The 13,230-nt window shown below is 36.8% G+C and overlaps 1 pseudogene across 1 annotated transcript; it reads right to left on the reverse strand.

Moving 5' to 3' along the window:
* Nucleotides 1–8,015: 8,015 nt before the first annotated feature.
* LOC308505004 (small ribosomal subunit protein uS15m-like) lies at nucleotides 8,016–8,778 on the reverse strand (annotated as a pseudogene). Its single transcript has one exon. The product of its transcript is annotated as a small ribosomal subunit protein uS15m-like (transcript).
* Nucleotides 8,779–13,230: the final 4,452 nt, after the last annotated feature.

The following is a 13,230-nucleotide window of genomic DNA, read 5'->3' on the forward strand; positions in this document are numbered from 1 at the left end:
ACACTCTAAGTGGAGTGTGTGTGTGTATATATATATATATATATATATATATATATATATATATATATATCACCTCCTCTTTATCCATTCATCTATTGATGAAGACCCAGGCTGCCTCCATATCTTGGTTATTGTAAACAGTGCTGCAGTGAACATATGGATGCACACATCTCCTCAAAGTAGCATTTTGGGTTTCTTCAGATAAATACACAGAAGTGGGATTACTGGGTCCTTCTTTGTCTCTTGTTATAGCCTTTGTTTTAAAGTCAATTTTGTCTCATATAAGTATTGCTACCCCAGCTTGTTTTTCGTTTCCATGAAATAATTTTTTCCATCTCTTTACTTTCAGTCTTTGTGTGTCTTTCAATCTGAAGTGAGTTTATTGTAGGTAGCATATATAAGGGTTTTGTTTTCTTATCCATTCAGCCACCCTATGTTTTGATTGGAGTATTTAAAGCATTTACATTTAAAGAAATTATTGATAGATATATAGCTATTGCCATTTTATTCATATTTTTGAGGGTTTTTTTTTTTTTCCATTTTAAGAAATCCCTTTAACATTCCTGTAATACTGATTTGGTGATGATGAACTCCTTTAGCTTTTTCTTGTCTGGGAATTTCTGTCCTTCGATTTTAAATGTTAGCTTTGCTGGGTAGAGTAGTCTTGGTTGTAGATCCTTGCTTTTCATCACTTTGAATATTTCCTGCCAGTCCCTTCTGGCTTGCAAAGTTTCTGTTGAGAAATCAGCTAATAATTTTATGAGAGCTCCCTTATAAGTTACTGGTTGCCTTTCTCTTGCTGCTTTTAGGGTTCTCTCTTTGTTTTTAACCTTTGCCATTTTAATTACAGTGTGTCTTGGTGTGGACCTGTTTGGGTTCATCTTGTTTGAGACTCTGCACTTCCTAGGCTTGTATATCCATTTCCTTCACCAGATTAGGGAAGTTTTCAGTCATTATTTCTTCAAACACATTCTCAATCCCTTGCTTTCTCTCTTCTCCTTCTAGTATTCCTATGATGATGCAAATGTTGTTATGCTTGGTGGTGTTCCAATGGACTCTTAAACTGTCCTCATTTTTTTGGATTATTTTTTCCTTTTGCTGTTATGATTGGGTGTTTTATGCTACTTTGTCTTCCAAATCATTGATTCGCTTCTCTGCTTCATCTAGTCTGCTGGCGATTCCTTCTAGTGCATTCTTCATTTCAGTTATTGTATTCTTCTCTTCTGACTGGCTCTTTTTTATGGTTTTTATGTCTTTTTATTATGCTTGCTATCTCTTGGTTGGAGTTCTCATTAAGTTCCTTGAGCAGCCTTATAACCATTGTTTTGTACTCTGTATCTGGTAGGTTGCTTGCCCCCATTTCATTTAGTTCTTTTTCTGGAGTTTTCTCGTGTCTTTCCATTTGTCCATCTTTGTCTCTTGTTACCTTTTTCACCCTGAAGTCTGTTTCATCTGATATCATTATGGCTACACCTGATTTTCTCTGGATACCATTTGCTTGGAGTGTCAATTTCCACCCTTTCACTTTGAGTCTATGCTTGTCCTTGTAGCTGAGATGTGTCTCTTGGAGACAGCATATGGTTAGGTTTAGTTTTTTGATCCAATCTGCTACTCTGTGCCTTTTTATTGGTGAGTTCAGTGCATTTACATTTAGGGTGATTATTGATATGTAAGGATTTCCTATCATTCTATCTTTAGTTTTCTGTTAAGGCTGTGTCTCCATTGTTTCTTTCCCTTTTTGTTGTTGTCTATTATTTCTGTGTGGTGGTATTCTATGAGGTATTCTATGATGTTTCCCTCTGTTTCTTCTTTTATTACAGTATATATTCCAGTTCTGGATTTTTTTGAGTGATTATCCTTAAATTTATGTAAAAGAAAATTTGATTTTTAGAGTATTCCATTTTCTTCAGCACGCTTACTTTCTCCATTCCCATATTCTGGTTCAGGCCTTTACTCTCCGCCTTTTTATCTTTTGGTTGCCACAAATTGTTTCTGTTGATGGTGGTCGAATAGCCTCCTTTAGTATTTCTTATAGTGCAGGTCATGTATTAGAAAATTCCCTCAGCTTCTGTATGTCTGGAAAGGTTTTTATTCCCCCTCATATCTAAAGGATATCTCTGCTGTGTATATTATTCTTGGCTCATAATTTCTCTCTTTCAATAGTTTGAATATTTGGTTCCACTCCCTCCTGGCTTGTAGAGTTTCTGCTGAAAAAATCTGATGATAATCTAATGGGCTTTCCTTTGTATGTTACTGTCTTCTTTTCCCTGGCTGCCTTGAGGATTCTTTCTTTGTCGTTGATTTTAGACAGCTTCAATGCAGTATGCCTTGGAGAAGGCCTGTTGGGATTGAGGTAATAGGTGTTCTATTTGCATCTTGGATTCGAGGATCCAGTTCTGTCAACAAGTTTGTGATGTTCTCAACAATTTGTTTGAATATATTCTCTGTTCTCTTCTCTTTTTCTTCTCCTTCTGGTATGCCCATTATTCTTATATTGCTCTTTCTGATAGAGTCAGAAAGTTCTTGTAGAGTTCTTTCATTTCTTTTAAGTCTCAAGTCTCTTTCTTTTTCCATCTGTGTCATTTCCAGGTTTCTGTCTTCGATGTCACTGATTCTTTCCTCCATCTGGTCAACTCTACTACCTAAGCTGGTTATTTCATTCTTAATTTCTTCTGTTGAGTTCTTAATCTCCAGAAATTCCATTTGGTTCTTTTTTAAAATTTCAATCTCTTTCGTAAAATGTTCATGTTGTTCTTTGATTGCATTTCTGAGTTCATTAAATTGCCTTTCTGTGTTTTCTTGCATCTCGTTGAGTTTTTTCAGAACTGCAATCTTGAATTCTCTGTCATTTAAGTGACATATTTCCATATCTTTAAGTTCCTTTTCTGGAGACTTTTCACTTTCTTTCTGTGCTGTTTTGTTGCCTTGATTATTCATGGGAATTACTGATTTATTATTTCTCTTCCTAGACATCTACAGGAGAGGTTTCTGCAACAGGGTGATAGGAGGAGGTCTTTCTTTTGTTTTCCAATACTTGTTGGTAGAATGTTTTATTTTCTCTTCGACTTCAGCCTTTTTTTTTCCTCTCTCACATAGTAGTGCTATGTTTTCTTGGCACTATTCCAGCTTTTCACACAATGGGGAGAAGCTTCCTGGGAAAGCTTCTCTGGGAAAGCTTGATTTCCTGGGAAACGGGCTTCTCCTCTGTTAAAAGTTCACCTGGGTCATAGGGCGCCACGTCCCTGTGGGGATGCGGAGAGCTTTTGAAGTTCCAAAACTCTTTCTGCATCAGATTCAGAGCCCATATGTTTCAGCAGTTTTGTTTAGTGCTGCATGGATCCACCCAGATAGTTGGGGCCTGGGGCGGGGTGTGTTTTGAGAGGTAGTCCAGAGCAATGGCGGTGACCACCACCACAGCTGGTCCTGCTTCCACAGCTCCCTCCCCTTTGCCGGAACTAGTTGGGCTGTGAATCTGTGTCTGCTTTCCACAGTTCTCAGAACAGCAAATTTCTGTTCTCTTGATCTGACACTGCTACTGTTCTGCTTCTAGCACTGGGCAGGTGGGGGCGGGGCGGCTAATCTCAGTGCCTAAGGCTTTCATTCTCTGCTCGGCAGTGAGGGCTTAAACCACCGTTTTCAGCCTTCTTCCCTCAGTCTTTTCTCCGAGGTCTCTACTGTGAGCATTGGGTTCAGCCGTGTTTTATGCTGCCCCCTCAGCCCTTGGGCCATAAACGGAGTCCTAGCAGTCCGAGTTGTTCCCTCTCCTGCAGCTGTGGTAGTTCCAGGATGCAGTGAGCTCGGAGCACTGAGCTAGGTCTGAGTCCTGCGCCCACGCGGCTCAGTCTCCGCACTTCTCCCTTTCCTCCTCCCCCGCTCGCGTGATTCTCCCACCTTTAGGTGAATTCAGTAGTGGGCCTGTTTGTCTTGCCTGTCTGCTGTGCAGGGAGTCCTTTGTGGAGTTATTGTTGTTCGATTAGTTGTAAATTCCAGGGGAGCTTTACAGAGGCTCACTTCATGCCGCTATTTTGATGACGTCTCTTCTTCCATCTGTTCTTTGCTATCCCCCTTTTCTGCTTAGGACATTTTTTATGATTCTATTTTATTTCCTCTATTGACTTACTGTTTATACCTATTTTAAAATTTATTTTAGTTGTTAACCTAAATTTGTTTTAGTGGTTATCCTAAATCTTATAATATTGAAGTTTAACTAATAATCTCTTCAAATGATATTATACTCTTTCATGAGTAGTGTAAGGACCTTTCAACTGAATTTCTCAATTCCTTATTCCCATCCTGTATGCTGTTGTCATACTTTAAAATTTCATATGTGATAAACATAGAAAGCATTCCTATGTTTTTGCTTTAGAGTAATTAAAAATAAGAAAAGATTAATTTTGCCTTCATTTATTCTATTTCTTTTAGTTTTGTTTCTTTTTGTAGATCTAATTTTCAGTATTATTAGTTCTGCCTGAAGAACTTCTAACCTATTTTATAGAGTAGATATGCTAATAATAAATTTCCTTAGTTTTTGTCTGAAAAGTATTTTTCCTTCATTTTTTGAATGATATTTTTGCTGGATATAGAATTCTGGGTTGACAGTTTTCCTTTCACCACTTTAATGGTATTGTCTTCTAGTTTGGATGTTTCTGATAAGAAGTTTGCTGTAATTTCTATTTTTCTTCCTCTGTATACGATGTTTCTTTTATATCTGGCTGTCTTCAAGAATTTCTGAGTCTTTGTTCTTAACAGTTTGTTTATAATAGGCTGAGCATTTTTTTTTTTTTAATCATGCTTACTGTTGTTTGAACTTCTTGGATCTGTTGTTTCATGATTATCATTAAGTTGGAAAACTCTTGGCCCTTATTTCTTCAATTATATTCTTCTGGCCCTCTGTCTCTTTCTTGTCCTCTGAGTATTGTTGTACAGCTCTTGGATGTTCTATTTTTAAAAATCTTTTCCATTTTGTTTTCCTTCTTCAGTTTAATTTTGGGTAATTGCTATCGACATTTTTTCAGGTCTACTTATTCTTTCCTTGGTGTGTCAATCTACTAATGAACAGTTGAAGACATTCTTTATCTCTGTTACTGTCTTACTTATTTCTAGCATCTCTCTAATGCAGTTACGCATGTGGTCTTGGATGTCTTCTATCCTCTCAATTAGAACTTTTAATATATTAATCAAAGTTATTTTAAATTTTCTGTCAAATGGTTCTAATGTCTGAGGCAGAAGCTAGAATTTGCAGAGTTTTTTAAGCAGTGCCTAGAGTTGCTTGTCTTTATTGTAGAGAACATCACAGACCAACAAGCTCTCTTGGCCAGCTTGCTGGGAGTAAAATTGAAATAACAAAACAGAAGAAACAGTCTGGAACTCGGTTAGAATATTTTTCTCACTAGAATACTCAAATGTGCTAAGCCTAATTCCATAAATCTAAGTTCATAATCTCTTTATCATGAGCTTTATATCTCCTCTAGTTCTTATATAAATGTTCTGAGCATTAATTTATATAATTTTGAGTATGATTTTAAAGGAGGATATTATAGTTTTTTTGACCCAATTCATTTAAAATGTTTCTTTTTACCCCTGTCATAATCTTCCCTACTAATTTCTGTAAGCAGTATTTTTCTAGAAAATTCTCCAAAAAATCTAGCACATGCCCAGACAACTAATATCAAGAGTTTTCAAAATAGAGTGGTGTTTTTAATTTCTAAAACAGTCAGTTGCAAAAATTACGTGGTTTTGAGGGATAATCACACACATACACCCTAAAAATAATGTGGTAGTTCTTTGGAAAGAAACTTGTACTGTTTTGCTCATTTTGATATTGGGGAGTATATTCTTACTGGTAACTATTTTCTTGACATGTGAATAAGTATAATTTCACAAGCTATTCACCCATCCACCTTTTTATACACTCACCCATTCATTTATTCAATAAATATCCTCTGAATGCCTATCAGCCAGGTATTACATAAATAATACAGAGATGTTTATTGCAGGACGTTTATGATTTACTGGAGGAGATAAGATGTATTAAGTAATAATACACAACATATTGCGACGTTCTTACCTCTTCCCTAGGAGCAGAGCCTGTATGGAACACCTGTTTGCCCTTTCAATTGCTACAGCTAATTTTTTGCACACATTCTCTCCTGTGCTCTATTGCACAACTCAAACTCAGAATGAGACTGCTGGTGCTCCTTTCATGTTCTTTGGGGTTAAAATTCTCTCCCTGACGTACACGCACAATCCCTATAATATTTATGAAAGTTACTAGCTCTAGCAGGAGGCTCTGCCCCTGAAGCTGTTGGAAGGCATTTGAACAGCTTTTCAGTGAAGATTAATGGTTACAGAAAAGAAAAAAATCTAGGTCTGTCAGCTGGAAGTTAACTCAAAGTGATATAACAGAAGAAAGCCAGCGAGGATACTTCACAAGCGAGGTGTGTTTAGGAGTTTACGATGGAACTGAAGCTTTGATGAATTACATGTATAATGCTACTGACAAGAAAGTGTCAAAGTTTGTGGATAACAACAGAGAATGTAATTAGGGTTACTATTCCAGAATGCCAAAGCACACCAACAATCTGCTTGTTTAAGAGAATAGTAAGCAAATGCATTTGTTTGGGTTAAATTCATTTGCCAAGACAGACTTAGAAAGAAAGCTGTCCTAAGTGGAATTGTGTTGCTGTAAAAGGCACCGATTATACTTCCAATGACTCAGGCTTTCAAACTTCTAGTGAGCATAGAATCCTGCAGTTAAAGTGTTTCACTCTTTCTGTCTTTCTGGTCTTCCTTTATCTCTCTGGGTTGAGAATCTAGATGGAAAAACAGTGAAGAATCAACTAACGTGGAGGTTTGGTTCAGGAGTTTTAGTTATTCCCTAAATACTTATTGTATTTTGCTTATTTCTTAAAATGCAATTGAGATAAATTCCACTGTTTGATTTTCTTTGGAATCTTATCTGTTCTCATTGTGGCTGAGAAGCTTATGACTTCTTAGACATAAGTTCCTACAAGGTGTTCTGTAAACATCGATTCAACAATTTGGTGCTATAGTCATTTGCCAAGAGTCCCCTCAGTCCCCACTCATTTTAGGGGTCTAGAATCTCAGACATTCTGCTGCATTCCACGTAATAGAAAGCTGCAGGGAACAACTAGGCAGGGTGTCATCATCTTTATGATTAAAACAGAGTTCTTTATCACTCACCCAGCTGTCAATATAGTCTACCTAGAAAAGACATTATCTGAGACAGAATCTGTAGTCAAAGGTCCTCATCCTTCCAGAATAAGCTGTCCTACTCCTCTGTCCTGAAGGGAAGGCTGTGTTATTATGAGTCTGAGCAGATGGTTACCTGCCCCTTAGAGATGGTCTGGTGTCTGTGTCTGTGGTACTTGACACATCTTTTTTTCTTCTGTTTGTTAAACGTCATCAGTGCAAAAAAAAAAAAGATCTTTCTGAGTAATACATTTGAAAAGTATGTATTTCTACAGGGTACAAATCTGTATTCTCACTTGCATTTCATGAACCTTATTGAGGTTAATACACTTAAGAGCAGGAATAAGAAATATTAGGCTTAGAATATGTACAATTAGAAAGTAACTGCACATGAGGGAAGAATTATATTTTTCAAGATTTGGATTTGGGCAAAGCACGTTCTGAATGATTATAATTCCTTGGTTTCAACAAGTTTCTGTGAAACATAGGACAACTAGGAATTGTTTTGTAAGCATACTTAGGTAATCATACTTAAGTAATCATAAGATACTTAAGTAATCATAACAGCAATGATTATATTGTACTACTACTAATAATATACTATGTGCTATGATTTTTTTACGTGCATTATCATTTAATTTTCACAGCTCTTGAGATTAAGTATTTATTTTGGTGATACACATTTATAGGTTTAAAAAAGATTTAGTGATTTGCCAAAGTCATACCATGTTGAAACTTAAAGCAAAAATATATCATCTTAGAGTCTCATCCTTTTCAAATTTTTTTTTTAACTTTAACAAAATTTATTGGCTTTCTTTGATTGCCTCTGGCCTGTCTTTGGCATGACTCGCTGGGTTCATCTGGCCTTGTTTCCGGGCTGCTGCTGCGGTTTTTAAGGCACTTTTCTCCTTCTTCAGCTTTTGAGCCTCCTGGAAAACATGAATCCACAGACCCTTTTTGGTCGCCCAGGGGAGGTGGTAATACACAGGGATAAAGGCGTACTCAATACCCAGCTCCTTGCACGTCTTCTCAAAGACATTATAGTTAGTCTTATGGAGGTTTTTGAGCATCTTTTTCTCTGGTCATTGCTCATCAGCAGACAGCGCTTTTGGGTTTTGACCTTTCCATGTCTCAGCATGTGTTCTTCTAATTGTGGATCTTGACAGTTAAGGAAACAATTCCATCCTCCAGGGTGCTGGTGTCCTTAGGTTTGCCATGACCTTGTTCATCAGCTGCTCTTGCTTGATTTTTAGCTTCTCCTTCCAGTTGGCCATTTCCAAAGCCCCGAGTGTTTTCACAACATCATCAGCTTTCTCTGTTCCAAGTATGTTCTGGTAATCTGAGCAGCATGGGAGGGAGTGTGTTCTTTTCTTGGCTGGGCAGGAATGGTTTCTGGATGGCATATCCGCAGGTGGCCGGGAGGATGAAAACAGGAGGAGCTGAGGGAAGGCCGTAGTGGTCGGAGGGAAGCCAGGCACACTCTCCACTTGGCAGCCCAAGGACTGGGGCCTGGGTCACTGCCTGGGTCCGAATGGAACTCAGTGCTCTCCATGCCACCCTCAGCATGGTGACTTCTGATCTCCGCAGGTGGAGCTGCCCTCACCTCCGCGGTAAGGACTGGATTACGTGGACCTAGCCTCATCCCTTTGCTTCTTGATGTTGCTATTTGTTACTTGAACAATATAGCCCAAGGCAGGATTGTTCGTACACAAACACTTCTAGATATTGGGAGGAATCGCAGAGAGTACCAGGATTGCATCGCTTTAGCTTCAGTGGCTTCCCCCCGCCCCCCCTTTTCTCTAGAGGTCACTTACGCCATAAGTGTCATATTGTATATATAAACAACTGAGGGTATATTAAAAAAACAACTATAATCCTGACAGAAAAATTGATGGTAAATAATAGGTCAAAGGATTGTAATGGGATAAATTTATTGCAAAACAAGAGAAGAAAGCTTAATTTTGTATTTTGGCAGTTTTAAATTCCTTTTTATTCAATTTAGTTTTGCTCTGTGGCTTCTTTGAATGTTTTGGGCCACATGTATTTCTCTATACTAGAGAGGCTTGCTAATTTTAGCTTCATGCCTTTCCTCAAGTGACACCAATATTTTGTAGTCAAATTTTAAGGTGCATTAAAAATTTTAGGTAACAGTATGCCTGCATTATTTCCAAATTAAATAAGTTTTTCCCTGATTTTAGAAGACTTACAAAGTTGTAGTGCTTTTTACTGGAATGTTCAGCAAGTCCTCCTGAACTGTGTTTAAAGGCTGCCCCTGAAAAGCAGAAAGTGCTCCACTGGGTCATATCTGAATTTGCTATCCACACACTCATCACAAGGTTGGATCCAGCCAAGTGTGGGTGTTAAGATTCTTTTTTTTGAACAAAGTGTTGATCAAAGTTTCGTTTGGTGTCCATTCAATAGTTGGCCAACTTTTGGAAGCTATATGCCTGGTCTTCATCTGTATGATGACATTTAAAATATTATGTACCAGAAATACATTTCTGGAGATATTTTTAAGGAAGAAGTTTTTCCCAGCTGAGCTATGAAACTGCTTTCTCTAACTTAGGCTTTTTCCTTCTCACGTAGCTGCCTCACCTTTTCTTAGCCAGAGCTCATTTTACATACGTATTTTACCATAATACAGTATATTTATTCACTTGTTTATTTATCAATTCTTTCACTTGTTTGTGGTGGTGTTTCTTCCATTAGACTGCATTTCTTAAAGGATCTGGCCCAGTGTAGGTATACAGTAAATATCAACTGAATGATAGAAACATCTTTTCCCAACTTTATTGAGGAGTAATTGACAAATATTTACGTCTATTTAAAGTATACAACATGATGATTTGATATACATATACATTGTAGAATGATTACCAAGATCAACATAATTGACACATACATCACCTCACACAGTTAACTTATTTGTGTGTGTGTGTGTGTGTGTGTGTGTGTGTGTGTGTGTAAGGACATTTAAGATCTACTTTCAGCAACTTTCAGGTAAACAATACCATAGAATTAACTGTAGTTACCAAAGTTTGAACCCTTTGACCTATATCTTCCTATTTTCTCCTCATCTCAGCCCCTGGCACCCACCATTCTGTTCTGTTTATATGAAATTGACATTTTCCACCCAAGATTCCACGTATAAGTGCTACCATAGAGCATTTGTTTTTCTCTGTTTGGCTTAATTCACTTAGCATAATGCCCTCAGATTCATCCATCTGTTGCAGATGGCAGGATTTCCTTTTTTTAAATAACTGAAAAATGTTCCACTGTATACTACATTTTCTTTATTCATTCATCCCTTGAAGGACATTTAGGTTGTTTCCATATCTTGGCTATTGTGAATAATGCTGCAGTGTACACGGGAGTACAGATATCTCTTTGAGGTTCTGATTTTATTGATAGAAATATTTTTAGAAATCCATTGTTGGCAAGAATGTGATAAAATGAATGCTTTTATACTTTTCTGGTGATAATGTATATTGGCATGAACTTTACGGAGGGAAACTGACAATGTGTGACAAAGTCCTTAACAGATTCTTTGAAAATTCTAGGGATCTATCCTATAAAAATCATGAGGTATTTGATCAAAGATTTATGTAAAAAACATTCATCACATTATTTATAATAGTTAAACAAAAGCAACAGAAACATCTGATAATATGCTAACATGCAATCATTAAAGTGATATTTTGGAAGGTATCTAATAGAATATTAATATTGTTAAAATTAAAACTATATAACTGAATAATTTTGAGTTTGTAGAAAAAATACATATACACATGTATACTATTTGAAGAAACGTGGGAACTAATACAGCAGAATGTTAAAAGATATTTCTCTGTGTGATAATAGTATGTGCGATTTTAATGGCCTTTTTTTCTTTAAGCTTTTATTTATTTTAAGTATGTTTTTCCAGGACCTATCAGCTCCAAGTCAAGTAGTTGTTTCAGTCTAGTTGGGGAGGGCGCAGCTCACAGTGGTCCACGTGGGGATTGAACTGGCAACCTTTTGGTTAAGAGCACCATGCTCTAACCAAATGAGCTAACCGGCCACCCCCCGCCCCTTTTAAAATTAAAGTTTATTTGAGTGACAGTTAGTAAAGTTATATAGATTTCAGGTGTACAATTCTGTAATACATCATCTATATATTACATTGTGTGTTCACCACCCAGAGTCAGTTCTCCTTCCATCACCATATATTTGATCCCCTTTACCCTCATCTACCATCTCCCACCCCCCTTACCCTCTGGTAACCACTAAACTATTGTCTGTGTCTCTGAGTTTTTGTTTCTTCATTTATTTGTCTTGTTCTTTTGTTGTTTGCAGTTTTATATACCACATATCAGTGAAATAATATGGCTCTCTACTTTTTCTGTCGGACTTGTTTTGCTTAGCATTGTAATCTCAAGACCCATCCATGTTGTCGCAAATGGTACTATTTCATCCTTTCTTATGGCCGAATAGTATTCTATTGTTTATATATACCACAACTTCTTTATCCATTCATCTGTCGAAGGACATTTTGGTTGTTTCCATGTCTTGCCCACCGTAAATAAAGCTGCAATGAACATTGGAGCACATATGTCTTCATGGATAAATGTTTTCAGATTTTTTGGCTTGATACCCAGGAGAGGGATTACTGGGTCATATGGTAATTCTATTCTTAATTTTTTGAGGAACCTCCACACTGCCTTCCATAGTGGCTGCACCAGTCTGCATTCCCACCAGCAGTGTATAAGGGTTCCTTTTTCTCCACAGCCTCTCCAACGCTTGTTACTATTTGTCTTCTTGATGATAGCCATTCTAACTGGTGTGAGATGATATCTCATTGTGGTTTTTATTTGCATTTCTCTAATGATTAGTGACGTTGAGCATTTTTTCATGTGTCTGTTGGCCATTCTATGTCCTCTTTGAAGAAATATCTCTTCAGGTCCTCTGCCCATTTTTAATTGAATTGTTTGTTTTTTGTTGTTGAGTTGTATGAGTTCCTTATGTATTTTGGGTACTAGCCCTTTATCGGAGGCATTGTTTGCAAAAATCTTCTCCCATTTGGTTGGATGCCTCTTTATTTTGCGATGGTTTCTTTTGCTGTGCAGACGCTTTTAAGTTATATAAATGAATATAGTCCCATTCATTTATTTTTAGCTTTTACTTCCCTTGCCTTTGCAGTCAACTTCATAAAATGCTTTTTGAACCAAAGGTCCATAAGTTTAGTACCTATGTTATCTTCTAAGCAGTTTATTGTTTCAGGTCTTATGTTTAGGTATTTAATCCATTTTGAATTAATTTTGGTACATGATGACAGATAGCAGTCTAGTTTCATTGTTTTGCATGTGGTTTTCAATTCTCCCAGCACCATTTATTGAAGAGGTTGTCTTTTCTCCATTGTATGTTTTTGCCTTCTTTGTCAAAAATTATCTCTGTCCATATATATGTGGGCTTATTTCTGTGTTCTCAATTCTATTCCATTGGTCTATGTGTTTGGTTTTTCGCCAATACCATGCTGTTTTGATTATTGTAGCCCTGTAGTACAAGCTAAAGTGAGGGAGTGTGATACCTCCAGTATTGCTCTTTTTTCTTAAGATTGCTTTGGCTATTTGGGGTCTTTTGTGGTTCCAAACAAATCTGATGATTTTTTGTTCTATATCTTTAAAAAATGCCATTGGAATTTTAATGGGGATTGCATTAAATCTGTATATTGCTTTGGGTAATATGGCCATTTTAACTATGTTGATTCTTCCAATCCATGAGCACATTGGAATGTCTTTCCATTTCTTTGTGATTTCTTCAAATGTTTTTACAAATGTCTTATAGTTTTCAGCATATTGGTCTTTCACATCCTTGGTTAAGTTTGTTCCTGGTTATTTTATTCTTTTTTTGCTGAAATTGTTAAAGGAATTTTTTTTTATTTCATTTTCTGAGATTTCATTATTAGCGTATAGGAAAGTAATGGACTTTTGTACGTTGATTTTGTAGCCGGCAACTTTACTGTATTTGTTGATTGTTTCT

Source organism: Rhinolophus hipposideros (assembly GCF_964194185.1).
Source record: "Rhinolophus hipposideros genome assembly, chromosome: 11".
Classification (NCBI taxonomy): domain Eukaryota; kingdom Metazoa; phylum Chordata; class Mammalia; order Chiroptera; family Rhinolophidae; genus Rhinolophus; species Rhinolophus hipposideros.